Genomic DNA, 27,066 nt, shown 5'->3' with positions numbered 1-27,066 from the left:
GATCGCTCATTTTAGATGGCTGACCAACTCTAGGAAGTGTCCTGGTGGTTCCGAACTTCTTCCATTTACGTATGATGGAGGCCACTGTGCTCATTGGGACCTTCAAAGCAGCAGATATTTTTCTATACCCTTCCCCAGATTTGTGCCTCGAGACAGTAATGTCTCTGAGGTCTAAAGACAATTCCTAGGACTTCATGCTTGGTTTGTGCTCTGACATGCACTGTCAAGTGTGGGACCTTATATAGACATGTGTATGCCTTTCAAAATCATGTCCAATCAACTTAATTTACCACAGGTGGACTCCAATTAAGCTGTAGGAACATCTCAAGGATGATCAGTGGAAACAGGATGCACCTGAGCTCAATTTTTAGCTTCATGGCAAAGGCCGTGAATACTTATGTACATGTGGTTTCTTAGTGTTTTTTTATTACATTGGGAAAAATTGCAAAAATTTTTTTACACGTTGTCATTATGGGGTATTGTGTGTAGAATTTTGAGGACAAAAATGAATTAATTCCATTTTGTAATAAGGCTGTAACATAACAAAACGTGGAAAAAGTGAAGCGTTGTGAATACTTTCCGGATACACTGTACCAGCAGTCTATTGTCCCACTGCACAGAACACCAACCTTAATGGATCCTGTATCTCTCTCACGGTAACAAATTTCTGCAGCAATATTGTTGCCGCAAGCAGAATTATATTGAGCATCAGGGCCATAACTAGGGAAGTGTGACCCGTGCCATGGCAAAGGGCACCGCAAGGCAGGGGGCGCTGTTTGGCCTGTCAATTTTCCTGTTTTTATTATCACTCTCACTTGTAGCTTCCTCTTCTTTTATCCCCAGCATCTCCTGGCCTCACCCATCTCTTCCCTGGCCCTTCCCCAGGAGGCCATGGCCCTTTTTCAGGTTTATGTCCCTATTTACAAAAATGGAAGGGGGCACCAATGCTCTCTCTGGCACAGGGCACCAAAAAGTCTAGTTATGTCTCTGTTGAGCATTGTACTCGTTCAGGTGCCCATGGTCTTAAATTTCCTAAGACCTTTGCAGCTTTTAAATATTTATGCCTTGCATATCTGAATAATTGGGAAGTGGAGTTTTACATGTGAAAGTTCATCCTAGATTTCGAGTCATTTTTAAAAAAAATGTAAACCGGCACCAGGCTTGCCTACCCTCCCGATTTGGTCGGGAGCCTCCCGAATATCGGGTGCCGCTCCCGACCCCCCGGAAAGGCAGGCAAGCCTCCCGGCTGCCGCCTACCCCCCTGAACTACTGCTAAAAAACCCCGCAGCGGGGGGGCCCGATGACGCGATTCGCGCTGAATCGCGTCATCGTGGCTCCGCCCCCTGCTTCACAATGCCTTTTTACCGGCATTGTGAAGAGGGGGCGGGGCCACGATGACGCGATCGTGCGGTCACGCCCTGACCCCGCCCCCAAAACGGCATCATAGCCCGGCCACGCCCCCCGCAGAATGCAGGCATTCAGCTCCCTCCCAGAAGGAGGGAGCTGAATGTCGGCAAGTATGCACCACAATCAGTGTAATGCACTGCGGGCTTCACACTGACTGCAGGTGCCATTTTACATCTTCACCAACAACTCACCGGGAAGCTAATCAGCTACTTCATATAAAGCCCTGTGTTGGGGACTGTGGACCTGATTCAGACCCGGTCGCTAGCAAGCTGCCGCTCGTTGCAGACGATATTCGCTAATGTGCGCATGCATGTAGTTCGCAGTGCGTGTGCGCAAACTAGTACGAGCGATCAGAATGTACTCACTCGCCCTGCAAACACAGCCCAGTGGAATGAGTGACAGGAAAGGCCGTTTGTGGGTGGTAACAGGGGCAGGGCAGTAGTAACGGGGGAGGGGAGTTGCGGACGCAGTTGTGTCAGAGGGCCTGATTCAGAGCCGGACGCCATTTGCGCTCGCTCGTTCAGAAAAAGGGGCCGGCTATTTAAATTGAGAGCTCGCTCTTTGCGGTCTGACGCCTCTGTCTGAGCGAGCGAACGAAACATGCGCTCGCTATTTTGTAAAGACGCCCCCTGGCCGCTCGCATCATACGTCATCTCCGCTATTTATTAGATTAATCGAGTACATCGAAAGGCGTCTGAACTGATCGCAGTGCTTGTGGTTGGATTTCCCTACCGCAATCATGCGAACAGTTCAGGCTAAGAAACAACCAAGTGACGTGGTCGATGACGCTGCTTTGTTAATTATGCACACCCTTAAAATGCCCGTTTTGACCGTTTGGCACGCCTGCGTTCGGATCTCCACTCCCCGTTTTCAAGCACCTTCCCCTGTTACCACCCACAAACGCCTCATCCTTTCACTCAAATTAGCAGGCACTCGCAATTTTGCGAACACACGTTTTCCAACCGCACTGACTGGTTGGCGCATGCGCATTACGACCCATGCGCATGCGCAGATGTGCAAACATCGCTAGGAGCGAACGAGCGGCCACTTACGAGCGGCTCTGAATCAGGCCCAGAGTGTGTTCATGCCGTTTCTGGGGCATCCATTATTAACAGGCAGCATCATGGAGCATGTCACCTGGTTGAATAATACACTGAAGTGCTTGCGGTAGGGTTCAGTCAACCGCAAGCGCTGCGGTCAGAGTCGATGGTACCCGATGTACTGATGGTTGTATATACTTCCTGGAGATGACGTACGCTAGTGGGTGGCTAAAGACAGGCTGGTGGGCATCTATAAAAACAAAGTGATCGCTCGCCAAGACATAGTTGGCGTGTTTATGCCTTGCCGTGCGAGCGGCTGCCTTGACGTCACTTAGCTACAGTTCCATACGCTGGGAGCGAGCGACCGCATCTAGCGAGCGGAGCTGAATCAGGCCCTGTGTTTGTTGTGGACCCAGGGTGGAAACAGGAGCAGACACCGGAACAGGTTTAAACTGAAAGGTTGGTTGTTTGATGTGAATGTTTGTAGACATGAAAAATAATAAATTAAAGTCCAGCAATATACAAATTTATATATGTGGCTGAAGGGAACTGTAGTGAGTGGGAGTAAACTAATGTCCAGATCAGTGACCGAGATGAATCCAGATAGACTGTGAGAGTGAAATGGATATCCTGGTTTGCTGAATAGTGGCTGAAGGGGATATCTGGTAATGCTGTGATGATGGTTGAAAGGGAAATCTGGAAATGCTGTGATGATGGCTGCACAGGAAATGGGTTAACTGAGGAGCCAGGTTCAGGCAGGAGTGGGTCTGGTGGAAGGTGCATGGCTGATCTCCAGCAGAGAGCAAGGCAAAGCAGAGCGGTGCAGGCTATGCAGGGAGCCAGAGGCCGACAAGGAGCTAGGGCAAGCACCAGAGCACAAGTCTAGGGTTCAGGAGCGCAGAGAACTCTCTCTCACAGCTATGCTGTGAACACGTTGCACTGGAAACTACAAGGAGCTCAAAACACCCTTAAGTACCCAGTAGTGGAGCGTGATAGGCCAGAGAGAGTAGGTGACCTACAGACGATTGGCCGCTATGTCACATGGCCAAAGACAACATGGTGGTGCCCAGACACCTGTGACGCAGAGACTCCGCTAGACTTGCCCTTGCCAGGATGGCCCAATGCTGGCAGACCTCTGCGTACAGCCAATATCATTCTCCACACGCCAGCTCCACCGACAGAACGACCGCGCCACAGCACCCTCACCGGTAAGGACTGCAAACCTCCACACCGCGAAACCCTAGTCGTGACACCCTGTAGTTTCTACGTTTCCCATATTACCATTTTAAATGTGTGAGGACCTTTTACATTGTACAAATCTTAAAAAGAAAGAAGGTATTTAATGACGTATAAATTGGCACCACTCGTAAATAAAAAAAAAAAATATATAAAAAAATATACTCATTTAGGCAATTGTGGGCTGAAACTTTGCATGAATGTTGTATTCTAAACAATCTGGTTCTGTCATTTATTTTTCTCGCTCTAATCACCTTTGACGGCATTTCATGTTCTGTACGCCAATCAGCCATAACATGTCCCGTCCACCACCAAAAGTACCTACAATGGGCACATGAGCTTCAGAACTGGACCATGGAGCAATGGAAGATGGTTGTTGTGGTTTTCTTCTACATCATGTGGATGGCCGGGTGCATGTGTGTCTTTTACTTGGAAAAGAGATGGCACTAGGATGTACTAAGGGAAGCTGGCAGATGCAGTGTGATACTCTGGGCAATGTTCTGCTAGGAAACCTTATGTTCTGGCATTCATGTGGATGTTACTTTGACACATACCACCTACCTAAACATTGTTGCAGACCAATTACACCCCTTCATGGCACCAGTATTCTTTGATGGCAGTGGCCTTTTCCAGCAGGATAATATGCCCCTCCACACTGCAAATATTTTTCAAGAATGGTTTTAGGAGTATGAGAAAGAGTTCAAGGTGTTGACTTGTCCTCCAAATTCCCCAGATCTCAATCGAGTCGAGTATCCAAGCCATGGATGTCTCCCCGTGCAACTTAAAGGATCTGCTGCTACCGTCTTGGTGCCAGATACCACAGGACACCTTCCATACATCGACTGGTCAGAGCTGCTTTGGCGGCTAGGGGGGCCTACACAATATTAGACAGTTGGTATTAATGTCAATGGCTGATTGGTGTAAAGTGAAAAGATTTTCTGCATAGATGACATTAGAGCCTGATTCAGAGTTGTACACAGATCATCGGGTTTGTGTACAACTCCGATGGTGAACGATCACTTGCAGTGCCCCCTAAGCCATCTGAGGGCGGCGATGGCAGCATCCCTGAAAATGGGAGTGTGACGGCCCCACTTTCTGGGTGTGCATTGGCTAGTGTCTGCGTCTTCCGGCACAGCTACACTGGCCCCGGCTGCGTGAAAACACTGGCCATCCCAAGTAACCCGAGGGTTACTCAAATGGCTGATGTTCACGCAAGTGATCCGATGGCTGCATCCTCAGACTCTGCAGCGGATTACAGAAGGTGGCAGGAGGCATCTATTTACACTCCTGCGCATTAGCAGCTGTGCTATAAACATACACGTCTATATCAGGCCTATAGATAGCTGTGATAGAACTGTGTATGTTTAATAAGTTTAAACCATTATTTTGGGCCCACACAAGATTATCCTTAATTAGTTACTACTCCTAATAATACCATAGCTACCAAATTGCTGCAAAATGTACCTACAAAGCAATCAATGTCACTAGTTTGAACATTTGCCATAATTATTTTTGGAGTTTCAAAATGAATAATTTATTACTTTTCTATAATACTGCAATTGCTTTGTTATTATAAATATTACTTAGGATCACTCACTTTTATTAGATAAATGCAAAATGTCATAGAAGATTATGGGCCTGATTCAGAGCTGAACGCTCTGACCTGAGCTCTCGCTCTGAATCAGGGCCCTCCTACCTGTTTTAGGAGCGTCCTCATGGACGCTCGCATAGCTGTGGGTTAACACCCACAGCTTATGCGAGCGTCCATGATGATGGTCGCGATGGAGACCCTGCGGTAGGGTCTCGCTGCCGCAAGCCCTGGAGTGATTTTGGCTCTCGCGCATGCGCACGACTGAGCTCCCTCCGTTGTGCACATGCGCAGTGGGGCAACATCGACCCGTTTGCGAGTGTCCTTTGCTCGCGAATGGGTCTGAATGACCCCCTATGTCTCAGAAAATGAAACCAATTATTCATGTATTTGAGATGTAAGTAAATTATATTTCACCGATAAAGCCTTTGTGCATGCTAGGATTTAATAAACAATAAGATTGTCCTCTGATCATGTAGGTTTACACAGAAGGGCCGACTGAATCAGTGCAACTGCAGAAAAATAAGCAGTTGCTGACGTTACAGCCCCCCGTTACCACCAAGGAACGCCCAATGAAACTGCTTCTCTTTGCATCCAAACTAGTTGTGTGACCACCGGTGGTAACCATTGGGACACGTGCAGTGTGACTCGGATGAATAAGCAGACTGACCGTGCACCTCTGAATAAGGCCCTGAATGGTTAACCATAGATGGTGCCATCGATACCTTTCATTGATGGTAGTAAACCATTATCAAATAACCATCAGAGGGTGCCGCAAGAGGGCAAGTGTGACTGCGATGTGCTAATAGATGTGCGACAAGGAAAAAATATCTGTGTCACCATTTATGACAAAAATGGGCACCAGTAGCAATCAATGTTTGCTAGACATCGATAGTCAATGTCCATCTTTACCCCAAAAGGGGTGTGGTCTTTCAGGATGAGGAACAGGAAAAAAAGCATGATTTGTATTATTGGAGGGCTTTGGGTGGATCCAGATGTGTTGATTTTGTTTGTTTTTCTTCAGATGTTAGGAAGTATGTACATTCCTTAATGTGCTTCTTTATTGTTACCAAGCTGCTGCAGGAATTGTCTCCCTTAGAGCTGCTCTTTATACATACAGCCATCCCTGTGAGCAGCTTTTAGTCACTGGATCATTGCTCTTGCACAAGCTGACAGCTATTCATCCCACCTCTCTAGCCTCCTGTCAAGCTGTTTTCTCACTCCACACATGCTTTACTTTAACTGCTTTCACTATACTAGGGCCTGAAATAATTAGATTAGATACGTTATGCTGAAAACATCTGACTTCACGCAGCAGTAAAAAGCCAAGGAAAACCACATATTTAACCTCTTTGCTCTTCACTGCACACCAGCATAGCAGTAGTTAAATAAATAAATAAATAAAGCAAGGGAAGGTGGGAGGGGATGTGTTGGCTATTTTTAATATATGAGTGGAATGGTTTGGCTGGGTCTCCATATTATTGGAAAGAGTGTGTGTTTCATCACAGATGACTAATCTAGAGAGGGATAAACAGAGGCAGGACTAGCATCATATGTGGGGGGAGAGCCTGCATGTAAACCAGAGCCTGTCACAAAGTTGTAGGAAGAACCCCTGAGTTGTGCTCCCAGGTAAGTAACCACTTCACCCTCTATGTACAGTAGCTGAAAGGTTACAAACAATGACTCTTATGTCTGTTTTATTTACAAAATAATGCTTTGAAGGAATGTTCCCTTCTCTTTTTAAGGAATGTTTGTTTTATTTTTTTTTAGGCATGTTTCAACATACACTGTATAATTAGTTGTTCCTTATAACACTACTGAGTAGGTTATGTGCTCCATAGGTAAAGATGATTGCTTATGTATTTACTTCTAAACGTCTATACAGTATGGAGAGGCGACTTCTAATCTAGAGCCCAGATAAAAGCATAGTAAGGTTTCCTGTTGTATGTGAGCCAAGCAATCTGTGCTGTGTGAATTCTGGAGACTGCTGGGATAGGGATATGACATCTGCTAAATCCCAGTCAGGAAGTGAAGCTGGGCTCGGTGTGGTGTGCAGGGCAGTCTCTCCAGCCTTATACACACTGGGAGAAACCCGTTCTTCCTTCATCATCAAGCACAGGCTTCATTTATTTCATTGTACTTTAGGTTATGGATTTTACAATTACACTATCAAGCTGAAGGGTGTGGTCGGGGATTGTTAATTGTTCTCTTGTTGGGCACCTTTTATTAAAGTGATGGTGCTCAAATGTAAGAATGCTACACATCATGTATTTTATCCAATGCAACATAGAGAGTAAAAACCTGGTGATGTCTCTGTTTTAATTTAGTGACTAAACTTTATAGTTTTCAATAGCACCAGCTAATGTACTGAAGAGAAGGGACAACTACAATGTAAAGGAGAAGTCTATTGAAAAATACTAACCTTCAACATATGGGAAATTTTGCATACCATAGTCAAATATTCTAAAAAATGTTTTGGTTTTTTTTATATTAAAGAGTTTTTTTCCCCCGCTTTTAATGTATCTGTTTTCTGCAGTCTTCTGATGTAATAATGGATTCCCCTCAACAATTGTGTGCTAGATTTCTCACCTGAATCCTTAATTTCTAACTGTTCTGATGACCTCTTATAGGGGTCTATTCATTATGTTAATTATTGGGGTCCGAATGGACTCAGTATGTTAATTATCAAACTCACTGCAAGCGCCGGAGCAATTCATCATTGCTCCGGCACGGAGACAGCTGATCCGAAAATCAGCAGTCTCCCTGAAGCGGCTTCACTGCTCCTTTCGACTGGTCAGTGTTATTCCGCCTGTGTGAACTCTAGTTCACGTAGGCGTATAAAGCCCCGGCGTCCAGTGGAAGGAGCAGGACAGGGGCGAAGGGTTCCGAAATGATCCCTCTACGCAACCCGGGATGCCTTCCCATAGGGAAGGAGCGGAGTGAGTGCCGAGTGCGGGATAATGAATAGACCCCATAATATTGAAGGTACTCACCATACATGAGCTGGAGCAACTAGTAACCAGACAAGTGTACTGTATATTCATCTATGTAACAAATAGATGAATGTGCAGAAGGAGGCCAGAGGGACTGCTAGGTGTTAAACCCCGGAAGTACCTCTATGCTAGGACATCGGAAAGGACAGCTCTTATCGGGAGAGCTGTCCTTTACAATTTTCATCTAATTTCTAGGTACATACCGCTTTATGTACCCGATGAGAGGCAGGATGTACCGCATTGCGGATGCGATGCTTAGTACATCCCGCCCAATATCTTCTAGAAGGTGCCAGTTAAATGTTAAGTAGAATCTGATTGGTTGCTATGAGCAACGTCTCAATTTTTAAAAGCTCTCACTTTAGTAAATATTCACATTAGATGATGTGCAAACTGAATGATGATCGTCCCCATTTCCCTTCATCCCCGGAACAAACTATATAGTGTGTACACACTGTGCAATTCTTCAAACGACGGAACGATATTACTTGCATCGTTTGGTCATTAGATCCTTAAGATAAAATTTTAACATATCGCCTGGTCGTCCAGTTTTGTGTACACACTACACAATTTGCATAAGATCGCTAAAGATATCTTCTCATCTGCCATGCATGTACAACAGATCAGAATATGCGAGGAACGACGCACGGGATAGTGCGTACACATTAGACGATGTAGACAACTTGTTCCAATTCGGCTCAAAACGACAAATTGTCCAATTTATCGTGTGTGCCCAGCCTAAATGAGGCTGCCCGGACTGCAGCTGGGGGACCAACCTAATATAATATGTACGTAGAAGGTACTGCATATATCACATTTTAAATCTGTTTATCAATTGTTAATAAATAAGAGGTAACCGAAGGTGGGAAGTGTTATTACTGAGCAATAAAACAGTGAGTAATTGTTACTTCAGTCCTCCCAGGCTTATGGCCTCACGCAAAGTCATAAGCACTTGTTTGCTCATATGATGGACATAATTATATTCATGAGTTTGCAGATAGCATCTGTGTTACTAACCAGCTTAGTGTACATGACTCTTCTGTACATCATTTGCTTGTCAGTTTTATTAGCCGTTATTGTAAAGTATTAGCATCAAATCTAATTAATCTGTTTCACTTGACCTATTTTAGATGTACTCCTCTAGCTGCATAATAAATAAGATACATTATCTCAATAAATAAAAATGCAACAACTGTTTTTTTGTAGTTGTTAAAAACCTATTGCATAGTAAAAGTTAAACATCTTGATTCTGTAACTATACTGGTTGTTAATGTGAAATACCAACATGCCCATGGCTGGGAAATGATTTGTTTTAATGGTGTTGATTTGTTAAAAGTATTGATATATATTAACTTATTTTGCATTATAACTAGACAAGTGTTTTTTTTTTCTTCTTCAGTGTTCTAGGTGAAATAAGACAGACAATAATGTACAGGGCAAATAGCTTATATTTGAACATATGAGACTATGGGCCTGATTCAGAGATGTACACATTGCCGATTTTTACGCAGACCAAGCAATTGTTTTCCACTACGCATACGTGTAAGCTGCACTGTGCATGCACAGCGATTGCTTTGCGATTACGGTCACGCAGAGGATTAATTCTCAAAGAAAGTGACAGGTAGTCAGCATTTGGGAGAGGTAACGGGGCAGTTAGGCAAACGCAGGTGTGTCTGATCCTTTAAACGGCGTTTCATGGGCGTGTGTGTGTGTGTGTGTGTGTGTAATATATATATATAAACTATAGCGATTGTGATCTCCTTTGCAGCATGAGAGCTCACTGCGGGTCAGGAGAGCTGCAGTGTTTGTGGCTGTGTGGCTGGTCAGACTTGCCGCATTTGCTGCATGGCTGCCCAATCTGCATCGACGTTACCAATGTTTAAGTGTTGCACTTTGGGGTTTTCACTTGCTCTTGGTAGCAGGGAAATATTAGTGATGGGGCTTAGACAGAAGTTAGGGGTAAGCACATTTTATATATATATATATATATATATGTGTGTGTGTGTGTGTGTGTGTGTGTGTGTGTGTGTGTGTGTGTATAAAATAGTAGATAGCATAACTGCCTCACAGTAGTTAGGGTAGTTAGCATTGCTGCCTCAGTGTTAAGATGTTAGGTTCGATTCAGATAATAGTTCTGTCTGTGTGGAGTTTGTATGCCCTCCCCCATATTTGGGTGGGTTTCTAGGTGTTCTGGTTTCTTCCCACTGTCCAAAAACAGTGTTAAGTTCCTTATAGGGTATGGATGCGGTAGGGAATTTAGTATGTGTAAACTCTACTAGGGCCGGGACTGCAGGGAATGATTACATATCCTCTGTACACTGCTGATTTAATATGATTTGGGCAGTGGCGTAACTAGGGTATTTGGAGCCCAGGGCAAATTGAAAAATGGAGCCCCCCTTATGTCTGCGTGCCAAAAAAATGGGCGTGGTCAATGAAAAATGGGGCATGTCAACATGATACACACCCCTTTCTTGTCACTCTGGGAACAGTCCTTTCCATTCCATATGCACCTTAATGCAGTCCCCCCTATGCAGTGCCCCTTATACAGTGCCCCCAGTAGTGGTCCCTTTTATGCAGGCCCCATTTGTGCCCCCAGGAGTGGTCCCCCTTATGCAGGCCCCCAGTAGTACCCTTTATACAGTGCCCCCAGTAGTGACCCCCCCCCCCCTTATACAGTGCCCTCTGTAGTGGTCCTCCCTATTCAGTGCCCCAGGAGTGGTCCCCCTTGTGCTCCCAGTAGTGCCCCTTATACAGTGCCCCCAGTAGTGGTTCCCCGGTGTAGTGCCCACAGTAGTAGCCCCAGTAGTGGACCCCCCGATGCAGTGCCCCAAGTAGTAGTCCACGCCCTACTCCCAGTAGTGCCCCCTGTAGTAGTCCTCCCCCCACCCTCCCAGCAGTGCAGACAAACGCACACGTAGAAAATAAGAAAAAAAAAACACACCTGAATTCCCGCTCCTGCTCCCGCCGCCGTCCACTGCTCCGTCCTCCCAGGTCGGCCTGCTCTGCATTATGGGAGAGACATCTTGGGGAATTTTTATCAATCAACCATCCCAGAAATTTTCAACTCTGATGTGTTGTAAAAAGCGTAAACACATTTCTTCTGTTGTTTCCCTCTGGATTTCCTATGTATTTTATCCAAAATCCTCACCTGGTTGTTCTTCAGCAAACATGGGGAATTGGAGAAATGCAGGTTTAACTAAGGTCAGTCAGCTGGTGTTTCAGAGAACGTTGTGTCCATTTATGGATCTTCGGGAGACGAGTTTAATCTTCCTATCCAGAAATTCTGGACATATTGTCAAGTTATACTTTAATGCACTCTTTAGTGGTGGATAAGTCTCTACCTGTTGCATTATCTGCCTTTCAAGTATGGTGTTCCTCCATTGAATGAATCTCTCAAACCCTCTCTCTCGCTTATCTATAATCCTCTCCTGGAGCATCCATATTCCAACATTCCCAGTTTTTACTGGGGCTTGGCACAAAGAACTGAACTTAAATTGACCTTCTGCTTGACCCATTTGACTTTGTAAAGTACCAATGTCCTTGAGGTACATATATGTTCCTGATGGTGGTATAGGTGACTAAGGGTACTTTATAAAATGTTCCCCTGTTACCCTAACACATGTTGGAGTTGTGCCTTCTCCAGGGGTACATCCTTGCATATTCAGCACTTGGTTGATGATATTCCTTCGACTTAAACTTCTTGTTTTTTTTTCCATTTAATTATTATGCCAATCTCAAAGCATAAAAAGTCACTGCTAAAACTGAATAATGCTGCCAAAGCAATTTATATTGTATCTCCTAACCCAGATTAATCAAGGAATGGTATCGGATTGATTTTTATATATGGAATTGGAGGACTTCACATGGTCAGCAATGAATCAGTATTCTATGCATCTACCTGGTATTACTGGCTAGAGTTGTTACCTTAATGTTTAAGCTATGTTAGTTCTACCTACTACCCCTTTACCTTCCATTTTTCTTCCATGTTGTCTTGTCACTTTGTATCTTATTGTGTCTTATGATGCTTTATACTCTAGGATTTTAGTGTTGTTGTTTTTCTCTTGTTTAATAAATAAAAAATACCACGTTGCACTGTGCCTACCGCACCGTGTATATGCCGCTTGATGCAAGTGCTTATTTTTAGCACTCTTGTAAGAGAGACATCGAACACAAAAGAAATATCCGTTAATTATAGTCTTTACTTTATTTTATAGAAAACTTATGGGGACAAATAATTTTGGACTATCGGTCTTATTTTTTCTTTACATTTGTTATATCTATAATAAACATAATTATCCGTGTTTATTAGTGATATAGGTGCATGGTAAAATAAAAAACTGCTATGGTGAGTTGCTAGGTTCTCAATTGACCCACAGCAAGACGTAATACCCTTGTGTACTCCAAACCTGTAGTGCACTACCTGTTCCCAAATACACAGATAGAGCACCTTTCTATAGGACATATGGTGCAGTCGGATGACCCCCAAACAGCAGAGTATGCTCTGATCTGTACTGTTATCTGCACCCAAGTGGTTATGTGCACTGGATGTTTGCACTGGATTGTACTATTTGTCCAAAAGAAATATGATCCACCTACAGAGCTACAACAAACCAAAGTATTTTTGCTCTGAAACAAATCCATGGGCATAACTAGTGGGTGCAATTGCTATGGGGCACAGAGGCAGTGGGGGCCCTAGACCCAGGTTACATAGTTGCATACCAATTTCCCGGATTTGCTTGATAAAGCAACTGGGTCCAACCCGTTGCCCAGCCCGAATCGGATGACATTCCATTTTCAGTGAGAGTTGTGTGTAGTTGATGTTATAATGGCAATGGGGCACTGTATTGTGGCATAATCTGAACTGGAAAGCACTGTATTGTGGCATAATCTAACAGAATTGTAATGTGGTATCATATGAACTGGAGGGCACTATAATGTGGCACAATATAAAATGGAGGCACTATAGTGTGGCATAATATGAACTGGGGGCACTATAATGTGGCTAAATTTGAACTGGAGGGCACTAATGTAGCACAATATGAATTGGAGTTACTATAGTGTGGCATAATGTGAACAGTGGGCACTGTAATGTGACATAATATGAACTGGGGACACTGAATATCATAATATGATATTGGGGGGATTCTATGTGGAATAATTTGTACTGGGAGCCCTACCATGTGACATAATATGAACTAGGGCACTACTGTGGGGCATACCATTAACTAGGGCACATGTTCTCAAACTCTGTCCTCAGGACTCCAAACAGTGCATGTTTTCTAGGTCTCCTCACAGCATCACAAGTAAAATAATTAGCTCCACCTGTGGATCTTTTACATTATTATTATTATTATTATTATTATTATTATTACTATTATTATTATTATTACCAGTTATTTATATAGTGCACACATATTCCACAGCGCTTTACAGAGAATATTTGGCCATTCACATCAGTCCCTGCCCCAGTGGAGCTTACAATTTATGGCCCTGATTCAGACCCACTCGCGAGCGGCTGTCCGCTCGCAAGTGGGTCGATGTTCTGCACTGAGCATGTGCACGACGGAGGGAGCTCCGTCGTGCGCATGTGCCAGACGCGACGAGCGAAGGAAAGTCCTTCGCTCGTTGTGTCTGATCAAAGGGGGCGTGCTGTCGATGTTGATTGACAGCACGCCCCCTTTGGTAGGCGTGCCTCCCTGACGGGGGCGTTCCCACGGGAACGCCTCCCGTCAGAAGCCGGCCCACTGACATCACTAGTGATGTCAGTGGGAGTGATTTTGGCTCTGATAGAGCCAAAATCACTCCAGAGCTTGCGGTTGAAAACCTCAACCGCAGGCTCCGGCTCGCAGTTTCGATGGTCGCGATGGTCAAGACCATCGCGGCCATCAAACTGCACGCTCGTATAGCCTGTGGGTGGTGATCCATTTTCATGGAGGGCGGCCCTCATTCAGAGCGTGCGCTCTGCTCAGAGCGTACGGCTCTGAATGAGGGCCTATGTTCCCTACCACATGTTCACACACATATACACACGAAGGTTAATTTTGTTGGGAGCCAATTAATCTACCAGTATATTTTTGGAGTGTGGGAGGAAACCCACGCAAGCACAGGGAGAATATACAAACTCCACACAGTTAGGGCCGTGGTGGGAATCGAACCCACGACCTCAGTGCTGTGAGGCAGTAATGCTAACCATTATACCGTCTGTGCTTCCCAAGTGAGTAATGAATACATCTATGACCTGGAAAACGTGAACCGTGTGGGGTCCTGAGGACCGAGTTTGAGAACCACTGAACTAGAGCACTGTTATGGTTCAGAAAATGAACTATGGCATTATTATGGGGCATAAAATTAACAACTACTGCGGAGAGATTTCACTCCAGAAGCACTGGGACAGAGGCACCTTGAAAATGTTGCTATGGGGCTCACAAAGTTCTGGCTACGTCCCTGTCATCAAACCTTCATTCTACACTAAACAATTGTTTGGTGGAAATAAGCTGTCATTTTTTAAACACAGCCTATGACATGGCAGTTAGGAGCTGATTGGCTGGTACTTTATCTTCACTTTATCTCCATCCAAGGCTTAGTAAATAGACCCCTTTTATGCTAATGCCGCTACAAAGCCCTTCCCTGCTGTACATCCGTGCATCCTAATGCGCAAGGACCGAGACACCCACTTTCAGTGTCTACAGATGCTGCAATCATGCTTTGTGCGTCTTTAGATTCCACTATCGGTCGCATAATTGAAACTTTAACCAGCCCTATGGTACATGCAGAACATCCGTCTGAGTATGGCCTCTAATGTGAGCGATTCAGCATCTCTGTACGCAACCACTTTCAGCAACAGTAAATTAGTAAACATTCTGCCTGGCATTGACATGTTAGTATTTAGCAGTTGGTGTGACTTTATGGTGAACATCACACCAAAGATGAATGTACAGTAAAAAAAAACACAAATATATACAGATGGGTCCTTTATACATCTTCTTTATGCCTGTGTGTCTACATGCAAAACGCTGCGTTACAGTTTCAGCGGCTGTAACATTGTAATGTAGTGTTTAGCATTCAGATACACCCGCACTCGCTAACACAGAATATAGGCATGCTGCACAGCACAATCAGCTTCTGCTGATTAAAATTATATCTATTTGCATCGCTGTACGAATAATACGTATATGAAGGTAAAAAGTCGCACAAAAGACGCTCGGCGCTACCAAGTTGTAGCGCATGGAGGATAGATGTATGTGGACACGTGTGTGTGTGTGTGTGTGTGTATGTATGTATGTGTAATATATATATATATATATATATATATATATATATATATTTATTTATTTTAAATAACAATGTGAATGTGGTCCGGCTCTACTGTTACAGGCATGTACTGGGCCAGGTGCCCGCACTAAATTACTCACATACAATGTGGTGCAGCACTCCAGGCTCTTGAAAAATGACAATATACCGGCATGTAATAGGCAACGTTTCAGTGTTCACTTTAATTAGGCACTGTCATCGGGCTTAAAGTACAAATAACACTCACCTTAAATACAAGACCTACCAACACCACGTGCATGCTGAAACCGGACACAGGGCTTCTCCCCGGCGCGGTCGCGCACAATCAGTGACTTCATCCCTAGAGACTCATCACACGTGACTATACCATCACCATGACAACACTTATAACAATAATACACAGCGTAGCATCGCATATATTGTATGAACATTACTATACTTCCACTAATGGCTAAAAATATTGTAGAAATACACTCATTATTATATCACTCAATTAGAATAGATAATCAAAACGTATTTAAACCCGGAAAGCTCTTGTTTTCACAGCATATAATATCAGCCATTGTAAGTACACATAGCCGTATTCATACAGCATACTGTATTGCAATATAACATCTACTTCTATATCATCTAAACTATAATCTCAATATAAATACACCAGATACATGTAAACCACATCCAATTAAAGTATGCAAATAACATTACGTTGATGAATGTCAACCTATAAGAAATAACATAATACGGACCCAAAACATAAGTGTATTGTCATATAAAGTGATGGAGACCTGTTTGTTCATTCAGTCCCTTGGGAACAAGGGTACCTAATCTATGAATCCATCTACTTTCTGCTTGCAGGTCACGATTTCCACCCCGTATATCATTAGGTATGTGATCTAGCATCCTATAGCGCAGTGATGATAAGGTGTGTTTAGCTGTCACAAAATGCCTGATCGCTGGCCCCACTATTGATTGCTGCTCTAATAGCCGATCTGTGTGCTGTCCTTAAAGGAACGCTCCGCCTTACCTATATATGACAGTCCACAGGGGCAAATTATCTGGTAAACAATAAATTTAGAGGTGCAAGTTAATCTATACCTAATATGGTATTTTTTGCCAGAATGGGGGTGATAAAATACATCCCCTGTAAACATGAAACTACAGGTAGTACAGGAACATTTGTGGCAACCATTTTTACCCATTAAAAAGTTTGCTTTATGTTTATCTGTAGGTTTGTTGATGTTAGTTTTAACTAAATAACCTCTAAGGTTACGACACCTTTTATAGCTCGCCATCAGTTTAACTGATGACAGTTTAATTAAAACGAGCACTGAAACGTTGCCTATTACATGCTGGTGTATTGTAATTTTTGTCGGTGTATGTGTGTGTCTGTGTGTAATATATATTATATAATTAGTGTTGATAGAGATTAAAAAGACATGCGCCTGATAGTGTAGCAGTTAAAATGGTGATATAAAGGTGCTCGTTAATTGTGCGTCCCAAAATTAAAATCTTTAATGTTTATCTGAATTTCCATTGAAGAGCTCCTCGCTGGATGAAGCAGCACCTGGAGCTCGTCAGCTGAAAAACCTTTAGAGGGGCTCATACAGGCCCATAATAAAAAACAGTAATATAGTGTAGTACTTCTTCCACACAGGTATTATGCTAGTGGACAATATAGCTGCGTACCAGATATTGCTGAATTTAAAGCATGTAATGATCTATTCCTAGATGTTCCTGCAGTGTCCCTATAGTAATCATACAAATGCACATCATATGGTGCATACACACGGTCAGATATGTCAGATGAACGATTAAACGATTTTTGCCTGTATTAAAATTGATGGAATCGTCCAAATCTGCCTGCAAACACATCAGATGTCAGATATCGTTATCCGACAAACGGGAACGCGCATCGTTCCTCTGACAAACATGTCAGATATGTCAGATTTTCCTTCAGATATGAATGATTGAACGATTTTTAAAATCGTTATTGTACAGAGCTGAAGGAAAGTCTGTCCGTGTCTATGCTCTGTTAGACAGACGGCGGGCTTCAAACCAAATAGAGATGATCCCCCATCAGTACATTCAAAGGTTTTTATTGGATACAATAACCGGGCATAAGGAAATATAGGATAGAAAATAAAATAAAAAATGCTTATATTATTAAGAAATGATGAAGATCTTGTAGGTAGCGGCAGTCCACACAATGGAGAGGTTAGGTCAGTTGCCCCAACGCGTTTCGTCCTATTACCAGTGCCATAATCCCAAAAGCATATATATGTAAGAGTGCATAAGAATGTACCCATAAAATTTCAATTAACACTGAACATACTTGTGTTTAAACACTGCACATAATAATAATAACGTTTTCACTGTCAAGGGCATAAGACTAAATAGCAGTACACAGTATACAGGATGTAGCCAGACCACATCAGCATCATTATACTTGTCTTCTTAATCTAATTATAGCCAGGAGCCTTGCACATTTACTTTATGTCAGACTATACCAGGCCATACACAGTATTCAAGTGCCTAACAATTGGCCTAGCAGTCCGCAAAGCACACAGGCACCAGCTATTTACCCGAATGCGCAGAAGCTTATGACCGCTGCCTGGTCGGAGCCGAGCTCTGATCGCGGTAGTTGCCCAGTAGGTAGGCAGTGTGAGCCGGCCCTGCAAAGGGGAACATGGAGCTGACCCAACAGGAACTTTCCTGGTTTTTCGGTGGCTTAATCCGCTGCTGCACATATTCAATTCGTATTAATATTGAAACCAAGCTCTGACATCTTTTGGCTCTCTGGGCCTGATTCAGACCCGTTTGCTAGATGCATCGCACGCAGCTGTCCGCTGCCAAAGTATGCAAATCCCGCGATCGCATGCCAAGGCATGAGCACACCCACTATGTCTTGGTGTGCGATCGCGGTGTGTATTTAGCCGCCCACCAGCCTGTCTTAAAATGCCCACTTTCCCTTAGTGATACACGTCACCTACAGGAAGTGTATGCAACAATTAGTAACATCGAGTACCATCGGAACTGTACGCAGCACTTGTGGCTGACAATACACTGCCAGTGCTTCAGTGTGTAATTCAACCATGTGACGTGTACTACGACGCTGCGTCTTATTAATGCACGCCTCTGAAACTGCGTTAAGACGCACAGACACGCCTGCTTTCGCACCACTACTCCCCCGTTTCCATCGACCAACCCCTGTCACCACCCACAAGTGGCTTGTCCTGTCACTCAATCTAGCGAGGCGTCTGTGTACAAGGGGCGATCACATGGACTGGTTAGCACACGCGTACTGCGTTGCATGCACACATTGCAAACATCGGCAGGCTAGATAGAGGGATAGATGGATAGATATGCATGTTTTCTGTAAGTACACAGTGGTGTGATCCCTTTTATTTATAAATGTAGAAATAAACATACCATAAACAGGTATGTGCATATTTCTAAGGGTAAATGTGGGAAAGATATAGGCGCTTCAAGTAAGAAAATAGGGGATGTAGTCATAATCCCGACTGTCAGGATGGTGGTGACAGAATCCCGACACCGGCATCTGGACCATCTGCACCGTGCTGATAAGGAGTGGGGTTAGGCACATGGCGAGGAGGGTTATGTTTAGGGTGCGAGTTGGGTTTAGGCACTATGGGGAGAGGGTTAGGTTAAGGCAGTGGGGAGGGAGGGTAGGATAGTGACCAACAAGTGTCACTATCCTAACCCTGTCGGGATGCCAGCCCAAACCCGAAAATAGGGATCGACCTGCGTCCCACATGTGAAATGAAAACATTCAGTTCAGACAGGATGGCCCTACTGCCGTTATAATGGCTTACTGTGATAGCTGCTCCTGTATATTAGGCTGCATGTGGGGGAGGCTTAGGTTATCTAGTTGGGTCGGGATTCTGACTGTTGGGATGCCGCCGGCATTCCGACCGCTGGGATACCATACCCAACCCTGCATGATTTGTAAGTAACACAAACACATAGGACACCTTAAATAAATTTAAAAAAATAAATAAATAAAAATAAATATAATTTAGCCATACATGTATAATAGGGAGTATATATATATATATATATATATATATATATATATATATATATATATATGTTATGTATGTTATTCAGGTGATGCCAGGGAATCATATCATATTGTATATAATTAAGGAGTCCTACAATATGTTGCATTATGTGGATGTGTAAGTCATGCACACTTACATTTTTGAAGTTCACAACATATTGTAGGACCAGTTAACAAGTTAAAGTACATACACATATAGGGCCTGATTCAGCAAGGAACGCAGTTGCTAATAGGCACGCAATCGGCAGATTGTTGCCTTCTGTGCATGCGTATGCATTGCAGTGCATGAACTAGCTATTGTGATCGGGACTGCGCAGAACCTTCACAGAGTGATTGGCAGGAAGTGCCGTTTGTGGTTGGTGACTGTGGGGTGGTCAGGAGAAATCAGGCGTGCCAGTGCGTTTCAGCGCCGTTGCAGGGGTGTGCATAAATTATCCACTGTGATGCCTGATAGCGTGCGTGGTTGGTAGCAATTTCTGAGTAAGGTCCGTGCTGGTGCAAGTGTGCATGAGGCTGCGATGGTACTCAACTGTACCGATGGTTTTGCTAAACATTACAGATGTGTGGATGGTAAAGTGGGCGTCCTTGTGTAGTGCTGCGAGGAAATGGCGATCGCAATGAATTGGTATACTATCGTAGTTGAACTGCGTGTGTGATTGCTATTGCATACGCAGTTGCGTACGGTAGTGAATCAGGCCCATAGTCAAGTAAGTTGAAGTACACAGCTTGTAACTTACAGTGCCACTACCAGTCACTCCTCCTAAATCCTGGGGCTGCCCTGCCTCATCTCCCCTTCTTGGCACCTGTGCTGGTCGCTGGAGGCGGAGCCGTGAGGTGTCAATCACATGCTCTGCAATGGCCCATTGGAGGAGCAGCTTCAGCTGGGCATCCACCAGCAGCTCTGCCACGGACATTTCACATATAACTGCTGAATGAGTCTCTGCACATGCGCAGAAGCTCACAACTGCTACCTGTTGGAGTTGCGCTCCAATCACGGTCACAGCCGTGAGCGCCTCCGGCCGGTAAGGTGGCCCAGCAGAGGCGACTGGCCCAGCGGGAAATTTCCTGCTGTCCCAGTAGCCCAATCCGCCCTTGATGAAAACCCTGGCCCCTTTTACACCTAACAGTAACCCAGGTTACCCCGGCAATAACCCCGGGTTTTAGCTGCAGTGTAAAAGAGGTATAATTGTCATCCTGGTCTCCTCGGACAATTCCCTCCTTTGCCTTCTCTGGTTCATTTTCAATGTGGTGCAAACGATCATTCCAAGCAGTAGAGTGATTACTTCTCTCTATTAATAGGATGAATGACTGATTAGAACAGTGTTGGCTAACCTTGACACTCCAGCTGTTATGGAACTACATAACCCAGCATGCACTGCTACAGTTTTGCTATTAGGGCATGCTAAAACTGTGGCAGGGCATGCTGGGATATATAGTTCCACAACAGCTGGAGTGTCAAGGTTAGCCAACACTGCATTAGAAGATTGAAGGCGTATGATACTAATTCAAAAGAGCAATTAGTTTGAAAATATCACTATATTCTAATTATTTATAATCTTTTCGAAGGGGTACCAACAATCTGTCCAAGCCATTTTAGAATATATTTGGATAATAAGCAATAATTTATCTCTTTTCACAGTTTCTTTGCTTTATTCTGACATGCCAAAGACATGCATGCATACATGAGACAATAGCTTTTAATTTCATCACTTTTCAGGAGGAATGAAGCATTGATCAGTGAGCTGTATCAACAATGTGTCCACATCTATGAAAGTGCTACCAATCATTTGCATCATAGCTATTTGTGAACATTAAAGTATCCTCCTCAGGCAGTTTATTTTTTAGTGATATCAGAGTTTCGAGGATCAGTTTAAAATGCAACGACCATGCTATAGAACACCCCTGCTCTAGATCCTATTTAGTGGTTTATACAATGTTGCTAGATATAATCATGTTCATTGTGTCAAATGTATTTTGCACTGTGCACTACTAATATATACAGCAGCTTGTGCAAAGGATAAGACTGGCACAAATGTATTGGTCACCTCACGTATCAATGATTGGTTCTCAGCTGTAGTGATCACAAGACCCTTCCCTCCAATTGTCACGCTAGATTTTAAAGCTATCAATGCTTCAACAAGTGGTTAAATCAAAATGACAGAGGCACCAACTAATACTTGGGTCCACACTGAGATGACAGATCGGTCAGCAGACCGTTCTTCTGTCAGAGTGGCCGATTGGTAAGCTATACACACTTACCATTTGGACGCTCGATATGTCTGGGCTGAGATCACAACTTGGCGGGTATTGAGATGCCAGTGTTGGCATCCCTGCAGCAAGAGTATGGGCAGTCGCTTGTACACACATGCAGATGCACCGATGTATCAGATATATCGGCATCGGCTGTGCTGCAGGGTCAACCTGATTTGTCTGAACGACGTAGTTCAGACATATTGGGTGTACACACTCGCCGATGCACTTGCGCTATATCTCACGTAGATTAAACGAAAGATATATTGACGTGTGTACCCAGCATAAGACACATGTATGGGTCTCCTTAAAATATGACTTGTTTGGGGACTATAAGGACCTGAGTTGGGAAACCCTGCACTAAGCTCACTCCAGGTTGAGAAAAGCTCATTTATCACAACTGTGTTGCATGTTTTACACATATTTGTTGTTTAAAACATATTTGTCATTCCTTAGTTTAAAATAGCATTTTTAGAGGCTGGAAATAATTTAGAACAGGTACAGACACAGAACAGCGCACATACAAAATGCAGAAGTTGTTCAGCTGTTTTCTATTGCGATTCTTTTCAAAAAGATATCACATTTTGCTTGTCATGTAGAATTATATAAGTATATAGTTCCTTTTACTCTTCCAGGAATGTTTCAGTCTGGAAAATGTCACTGTCACTATAACGTTCGACAATTCCCATTGTATCCAGCTCTAGTTAAGTGTATACATTTATCAAAAATGTATTATTTAACATAAATATAGCCTAGATAGCTCAAGTCCATCCACAAGAGCTATATCAATTTTAAAAAGGAAGAAAAACACTTTTACAGGATTTCTTTATATTTCCATCCAATATAAAAAGATCTTTGGATCAAGGTAGTGCTATTGTACTGTCTTGTCTCAACATTCCAAATTGCATACGTATCCCCAAAAAAGATAAATAAAATATATATAGTGCAATATGTAGGGATAAAATATAATTTATTAATATGTGCAAATATTCTAAAGTTCTTTCACAAAAACAAGTGGTTTTTAATTTTTTTACATAAAAAATATCAGGCAACAAATATAACAATAATAATCCAGATATACAGATAAAATTGGAACCGTACCGTGTATAGCACCTAGCCAGGTGCCACAAAGAGAGTATGATGGGAGGTATCCGGATAACTTCCCTCCTCCCTTCAGGTGAAGGTTAATGGATCTACAGTATCTGCTTTTATTCATTTGATGTATTGGACCCATTGTGGATATCTGCAGCCAGGGCCATCTCTTCCTTTGGGCTAGTTGGGCAGTTGCCCAAGGGCCCGAAGCTTGTAGGGGCCCGACAACCAGACTCCCTGCAGCCATGGCCAGTTGGTAAATTAGTGATATTTTTATAAGCCAGCCGCCAGGGCATTGTATTCCCTCACCCCACCCCCCGGTGACGAGTAGTCATCTCAGTCCCAGTTTCACTTCATCTGCCGGCTGCAGAGACAGAGTCTCTCTGCATGTGTGGGAGGTCTGATGGGCATGCAGGAGGGTATAATTTTATTGACCATTTCCATTTTTTTCCCGTGAATGGGTGGGTAGGGGCCCCAGTGCATTGCTTTGCCCAGGGCCCACACTGCTGTTAAGACGACCCTGTCTGCAGCAGCTTTCTACCTGAAGGGAGGAGGGAAGTTAGGAGGTATCTGGATATCATACTCTTTGTTGCACCTGGCTAGGTGCTATACACGGTATGGTTCCAATTTTATCTGTACATCTGGATCATTGTTACTGATATATTTGTTGCCTGATATTTTTTATGTAGAAAATGTAAAACCACTTGTTTTTGTCAAAGAACTTTTGAATATTTGCACATATTATTAATAAATTATACTTTATCCCTACATATTGCACTATATATAATTTATCTTTTTTGGTGATACGGATGCAATTTGGAATGTCGAGACAAGACACTATAATATCACTACCTTGATCCAAAGATCTTTTTTTATTGGATGGGAATATAAAGAAATCCTGAAAAAGAGAAATTCAGAAGAACTACATCTATATGGGCAGCGCCGCAAGTGTTTTTCTTCCTTTTTAAAATTTATATACTTTACTTTTGGGACGTGGTGGTTACCCATAGATCTACACTGTGGCCGCTTTTAGGCTGGAGCGCCTTTTTGTGTTTTCTATTGTTATTGTTTATACTTCATCTACAAGAGCTGTCATAAAGTGAGACCCAGCTGTTATTGCAGAAAAAAAGGGCATTTGTGTACACACAGATGGTGAGGCTGAGGCTTACTCAGATGGCCGATGGCTGCGACGATTGGCTGCGATCATGATCCGATACTGCGTCTTAGGATGCAGCACTCGGATCTGCACCACCTGGAATATACTCTACTGTAGATGTTTAGTTCTGTTTCCTTGATGCAATCCACTCTGTAAAATGACTGCTCCTTAGAAGAACATTTAGTAAGTAGAGGATTCATGAATAAGTAATGAGACCATCTTCATGCTTTAGATTTTACAATGAGTGTTCATTTATAATTGTATAAATGTTCTCCCATGACAGCTATTGAGGAAAGCGTGTGAATCTTTCCGTACACAGGATGCGGTGAGGATCCCAACAAGCGGGATGCCGTCTGACAGAACCCTGGTATCATAATCCTGAATGCCGAGACAACCCCTGGCATTGAAATCCTGACATGACTTGGGATGCCGACGTCGGGATCCCGACAGACGGCATCCCGATCGTAAGGACACCGCGGAAAGGTATCAGCCGCGGGGACGACGACGTAGGTGCCCCGGGGGAAGTTAGCATTAGGCTGCGGGAGGGGGGAGGTTAGTGTTAGGCTCCGGGCAGGAGCGGTTAGGTTCAGGCACCACCGGGGAAGGGGGGGGGGGGGTTAAGGCACTAAGCGGGGAGGGTTAGGGTTAAGCACTTACCAGGAGGGTTAGTGTGCTGGGTAGGGAGGGTAAGTATTAGGGTACAGGAAAGGAGGGTTAGGGGCAGGGGCGTTTCTAGAGAGGAGAGGGGGGCCTGTAAGCAGTCTCCGACACGGGCCCCCTCTCCGCCAGCGGACGGCAGCGCACTGGGCTGTGCACGGCCAGTGCCAGAGTTATAGACTCTGGGCTCTAGAGTGTGCCCAGAGTCCATAGTGTATGCACAGGTCACCAGAAAAATGGCCGCGGTGGCCATTTTCCCTATACTGTGCATGCGCAAACGATGGGAATATGGCCACCGCAGCCATTTCCCAGTCGTTTTACAGCGCCGGTCCCCCGCGCCGACGTGGGACCCTGGATAGGTAAATATGTTCGTATGGGTGCAGGGTGTGCGGTGCGGGGCCCGTGTTTCCCGCACACCCTGCACCCATTATAGATCCGCACCTGGGGAACATTACTTACCATTCCCCTGTTGGGATTTGACCGTTCCCCTGTCGGGTTTTGAACCATCAGGATGTTGCTGTCAGTGTACTGACAGCCGACATCCCATCCATCAGTATTTTATACCGCTTCCCCGTACACACGGCAATTTCACACTTTTCCTTCACGTTAATGATGATCAGGGGCACCCAAACTTTAGTCTTACAGTGCCACACTAAGAAAATCATAAGGCAGAGATTTACAATCTATTCCAACTTGAGGCACACTAAAAAGGATGCTAAAATTGTCAAGGTACATCACCAATTTTTTGAAAGGAAAGTTGTTGCCTTAAAAAATAAGCATTAAGTTTGTGCACCAGTTTATACAGGGAGTTTGGAAAGTCCCTCCGCAGTGACTGTGTGCACAGGGCCTGATTCAGCTTTGGGAATAGAGTAAATTATAGCAAATAACTGTGCATCTTGGTAAAACCATGCTACACTGCAGGTGGGGCAGATTTAAATTGTGCAGAAAGATTTAGATTAGGGAGGGGTGTGTCCCAAACTGCAATCTATATTGCAGTGTAAAAATAAAGCTGTCCAGCATTTGTGGGCTACATGCAGAAGCAGACAGTATTTACACCACATGCAAAAAATGTTTTATGTATTTGCACCCCTTGCATAGCAGCATGGTTTATCCATGTTCACAGTTACTTGCAATATTGTATTCTGGCCCTGATTCAGAGCCGGATGCTCTGACAGAGTGCTCGCTCTGAATCAGGGCCGTCCTTCTTGTTTTTCAGAGCGGCCTCCTGGCCGCTCGCATAGCTGTGGGTGACCACCCACAGCTATAGCGAGCGGCCAGGAAGATGGTCGCGATGGTCAAGACCATCGCAACCATCGGGCTTGCGACTAGACCCTTGTGGTAGGGTCTCATTGCCACAAGCCCTAGATTGCTTTCGGTTCTACCAGAGCCGAAAGCACTCCCACTGACATCACTTGTGATGTCAGTGGCACCGGCCCCAGACGGTAAGTGTTTCCATGGGAACGCCTCCGTCTGGGCAGCTACGCCCTCGGCCCGCCTACCAAAGGGGGCGTGCTGTCACTCAACATCGACAGCACGCCCCCTTTGGTACGAGACCCAGAGCGACTGTTTGCCCATCGCTATCCGGGTCTTGCGCATGCGCACGACTGAGCTGGCTTCGTCGTACACATGCCCCCCCGTCGCACCATCGACCCGCTTGCGAGCGCACAGCGCTCGCGTGCGGGTCTGAATCAGGCCCTCTATTCCCAAAGCTGAATCTGGCCCTATGTGCGTGACAGTCCAAAATTCAAATATCGGAGCCACACCAACTGCCAGTGAGTCCCGCTGGCGATGTTTGGTAGCAGTTGGAGTGGCAGTTGGTGAGGCTCCCCTATTTGAATTTTGGACTGTGCTGCAGCCCTACCTCTGGAGCAGCCACTGTGTCACACACTTAGCACACAGTCACTGCGGAGGGACTTTCCAAACTCCCAGGGTTATGGCACACTGTATTGTACCCAGTTCACATTATGGTGTATATTATATTGTGAGTGGGTCATATATCGCAGCTACGGGGCAGATTGAGACAATGCAGTGACAGCAGGATACAGTTCTCAAAAAGAGAATGGGTATTGGGTACAAAAGAGTAGGCAGTTGGGAGATCAAAGCAGTGCTATAGCAGTTATCTGCCCCAACTAGGGCTGTAAAGCTGTTTGTCCCATGCGTGGCTCTGCAGTGACAGGATGCCTATCTGATACCAGCGTCACTACTATGGATGACCCCTTGTGGCACAAGTACTAACCCTTGCTAAGTGCTCGCCTACAGGTGGTGGGTCATTCTGACGT

General features: G+C 44.4%; 1 protein-coding gene across 6 annotated transcripts in view; it reads left to right on the top strand.

The window, feature by feature from the left end:
• TRIM2 (tripartite motif containing 2) overlaps positions 1-27,066 on the top strand; it is a 102,156-nt gene that overhangs the window by 17,455 nt on the left and 57,635 nt on the right. The window contains exon 1 of one of the 6 annotated variants that reach the window (XM_088475322.1): positions 6,841-6,900. The exons of the other annotated variants lie outside the window; for them this stretch is intronic. The gene's annotated coding sequence lies outside the window, so the exon portion shown is untranslated. Of the gene's footprint in view, positions 1-6,840; positions 6,901-27,066 lie in introns of those variants that run through there. 6 annotated transcript variants of the gene reach the window in all.

The sequence above is a fragment of the Taudactylus pleione genome, unplaced genomic scaffold, assembly GCF_031769625.1.
Source record: "Taudactylus pleione unplaced genomic scaffold, aTauple2 ptg000170l, whole genome shotgun sequence".
Lineage (NCBI taxonomy): Eukaryota > Metazoa > Chordata > Amphibia > Anura > Myobatrachidae > Taudactylus > Taudactylus pleione.
Note: the sequence above shows the minus strand (reverse complement) of the source record. Positions and strands in the feature narration are given on the sequence as shown.